The following is a 4324-nucleotide window of genomic DNA, read 5'->3' on the forward strand; positions in this document are numbered from 1 at the left end:
GTGTCGAGGTATGCAGAGATGAGTTCGGTGGGGCAGGAGCAGGCGGAGACAATGGGTCGGCCGGGGCAGTCAGGTTTGTGGATTTTGGGCAGGAGGTAGAAACGGGCGATGCGGGGTAGTGGGACTATGAGGTTGGAGGCGGTGGATGGGAGATCTCCTGAGATAATGAGGTTCTGGATGGTCTGGGAGATGATGGTTTGGTGGTGGGAGGTGGGGTCATGGTCAAGGGGGCAGTAGGAGGAGGTGTCCACGAGCTGGCGTTTAGCCTCAGCGGTGTAAAAGTTGGTGCGCCAAACTACTACCGCGCCTCCCTTGTCTGCTGGTTTGATAGTGAGGTTGGGGTTGGAACGGAGGGAATGGAGGGCTGCACATTCCGAGGGTGAGAGGTTGGAGTGGGTGAGAGGGGTGGAGAAGTTGAGGCGGTTAATGTCGCGGCGGCAGTTGGCTATGAAGGGATTGAGGGCGGGTAAGAGGCCAGCAGCCACTCTGTTCTCACTTTTAAAATCCGGAAGGGTCACTGAAATTGAAACATTAACTCTGCTTTCTGTCCACAGATGCTCCCAGGTCTGCTGAGTTTCTCCAGCAAGTTCAGTTTTTGTTTCAGATTTCCCCCAGCACCCGTGGTTGCTTGTTTTATTAAAAGCAAGTCCTTTGTTATGAAGCTTATAGCAGCTTGTCGATAGCAACACAGCATAGTTGATCATATGTTCAAGCTCTTGGATTAAATTAGTCTTTCAGACTACATTGAGGATCATCACCAGAAAAGGGTGTGCAGCATTTATACTGGAACTGGAAGATGTTTTTGAAGGGGAAAGTTTTTGAAAGGGACTTTGTTGTCTTGTTTTTGGGCTCAGTTTGTTGTACAGTGATGCTTCCTTGGAGTAAAACACTTTATGTTTAAGAGCAATGAACCCATCTAACACAGTGTAAACACCTCTGTCACAGGATATAAGGTCAACCGGAGGTTAATTGAAGTCCTTTTGAGTTATTGGGTGTCGAGTAGTCTAAGTTAATGTTTACATTCAACCTGTTACCAACACTAAAAGTGTAAGCAATGTTTCGTACTCCTGCTTATTATTTAATGGATTTTGTCTGGAATGTGGTGAGTGATGTGACACGGTCAGTGATGTCCAGATGGCTCTGTGCCTGGGAACCTTCCAATTTACTCAGGCAGGGCACAGAAATGCTTGAAGTGATTCAAGATCCTTGAACTTTGTGTGCAGAGTTGCGCCAGCATGTACACATACAGAACACATTTTATGAAAAGATATTTGGATAAATACACGAATAGGAAAGATTTGGAGGGATATGGGCCAGGAGCAGGCTGGTGGGACTAGTTTAGTTTGGGATTATGGTCGGCATGGACTGGTTGGACCGAAGGGTCTGTTTCTGTGCTGTATGATTCAATAACTCTGTGTGTGGTCTGGAGCATCTGCATGACTGTAAATGCATAAGCATGGAAACTACTTGTGTAGATGTGGGTGTACATAAAGCGCAGTTACCTTGGGATTGCCACCCAGCTCCTCCCTGTATATCGAACAATCCAGCTCCAAATTCCTGGGTTTTGGAACCCAGCCTCCTCGGAAACTTGACGATGTCCTTCATTGGAATCATTCCTTCTAACCTTGGAACTGTTTTTACAGCACCAGCTGTTGTATTCAGTTTGCTCTTCACTTCCTAACACAATGAAAAGCTTTGGGATATTTAAAATGCTATTCCTTGTGTCAGTGAAGGTGTAGGTGAGGTATCTGGGGAGGGTAGGTAGTGTTGCCACTCACTGGTGGTTAGTAGTCTGGAAATCAAGTCCCAGAACAATCACAAAAGTTGACACTTCTAAAATGTATGCAAAATTCTTCAATTTGTCTGTCTTTCAGACTCAGGTTTACAGAAAGTACTGATCTGGTTTCTACACTTAACAAGATTTATTATTTATTGCACGTAATTTAACACTATTTACAGATAAACAGTTATTAACCACTGGCACATAACTCCATCTACAACAACTCTAACCCCAACAAACTCCACCTTACACATCCATGCACCTGTACATACAGACACAGATACACAGACGCACAAATAGACAGACACACTGATATTCACAGATATGTACACACAGGTGCACACACATACACACAGACAAAGGTACACAAATACACAGATACACAGAGGTACACACACACATATGCACACACACATATACACACATATACACACAAACACACACACATATACATGCACACACACAGATACACACTTAGATATGTACACATGCACACACAGCTACACACACACACACACGAAAACATGCATGTTATGGAAGACAAGGGAAATGGTTCAGTGTTCACTATGAACAGGATCTGTTGAGGTAGCTTGTGTGCTGCTCAGAATGTTGCTGCTTTGTCTTCCTTCTCCAGATGCTTTCACTGACCCATAAGAGGCTCAGGGTGACTGGTTCACACTGAGAAACGTTCTCTAATTTATTCATTAAAGATCACAGTTTGCAGCAACTGACAAAGGAAAACAAAAACTCAATTTCTTTGGACTTAAAAAATAAGTTTTAATGCAGAGAACAGATCGTTGTTGGACTGATGAAGATCTGAAGACTTCTCTTCCTATCTTGTTCACAGCCCCAAGCTGTTCAGCCACCTGAGAACCAATCACATTGCAGGTGGCAGGCAGAAGGCCTTTGTCATTGACAACTGGTCACCAGTCCACAGACCAACCAGTTCCTCGCTGCTGGTTAAATCTCCATTTGTAAAATCCTTTAATTCCTATTGCTGCACCTTCTCACACTACTCCATTAATCAGCAGCTGTGTAAACTGTGCCTAGAGTGAGCATCAGATGACTTGCTTTCAAAAACATGCAACATTCCTCAGTTTTTAAAATAGGCCTTTTATTTTCATTTCAGTTCACATATATAAAAAGTACAGAAAAATAGAGATAGTCTTCACAATAGGATGACTGGATGATAAGTTGGCAAGATGGACTGCATTGTCTAAGAGCTTCAGAACCCTGGAGCAACCTTGTGATGATGCCATGGAGTGATACCTAACCCAGCATAAGCAGCACAATGTAGGAGGAATGAGAACAGATAGACGACAACATTGACATGAACACACAAGGCGATTTATTGGTCCTTACCAAGAGATACAATAATATTTAATGCATAATGGATCACAGAGCCACTTACAGTAATATTTAATGCATAATGGGTCACAGAGCCAAACAGCAAGGAAACAGACCCTTTGATCCAACTCATCCTTGCTGACCAGATATCCTAAATTAATCTAGTCCCATTTGCCAGTTTTTGCCCCATATCCCTCTAAACCCTTCCTATTCATTACCATCCAGGTGCCTTTTAAATGTTGTAATTGTACCAGCCTTCACCACTTCCTCTGGCAGCTCTTTCCATACACGCACCACCCTCTGTGTGAAAACGTTATCCCTTAGGTCCCTTTTAAATCTTTTCCCTCTCACCTTAAATCTGTGCCCCCTAGTTTTGGACTTCCCCATCCTGGGGAAAAGACTTTGGCTATTTAGGCGATAGTGAGGACTGCAGATGTTGGAGATCAGAGTCAAGATTAGAGTGGTGTTGGAAAAGCACAGCAGGTCAGGCAACATCCAAGGAACAGGAAAATAGATGTTTCAGGCAGGAGCCCTTCATCAGGAATGAGGCAGGGAGCCTCCGGGGTGGAGAGATAAATGGGAGGGGGGTGGGACTGGGAAGAAGGTAGCCAAGGGTACAATAGATGGATGGAGATGGGGATGAAGGTAATAGGTCGGAGAGGAGGGTGGAACGGATAGGTGGGAAGGAAGATTGACAGGTAGGACAAGTCAAGAGGATGGTGCTGAGCTGGAAGGTTGGAACTGGGGTAAGGTGGGGGGAGGGGAAATGAGAAAACTTGTGAAGTCCACATTGATCATTTTCTCCTCGAATAAAGGGAAGCCAATTTAAGACTGAAATGAGGAGGAATTTCTTCTCTCAGAGAGTTATATGGGTAGTTAAACCAAGTCTCATAGAATCCCTGCAGGGAGGGAACAGGACATTTGACCCAATGAGTCCACACCAACCATCTGACGAGTATCCCACTCAGACCCATTCCCCTACCCAATATATTACATTTCCCCCTGATGAATGCACCTAACCAACACATCTTTGGACTAGGGTGTAGGTTTGCTCGCTGAGCTGTAGGTTTGATATCCAGACATTTCATTACCTGGCTAGGTAACATCATCAGTGGCAACCTCCAAGTGAAGCCCCCCCCCCCCTCCCCGTAGCCCTACACACAGATGAAAAAAAACACCATTTCGACTGGGACAACA

Source organism: Chiloscyllium plagiosum, chromosome 9 (genome assembly GCF_004010195.1).
Source record: "Chiloscyllium plagiosum isolate BGI_BamShark_2017 chromosome 9, ASM401019v2, whole genome shotgun sequence".
Lineage (NCBI taxonomy): Eukaryota > Metazoa > Chordata > Chondrichthyes > Orectolobiformes > Hemiscylliidae > Chiloscyllium > Chiloscyllium plagiosum.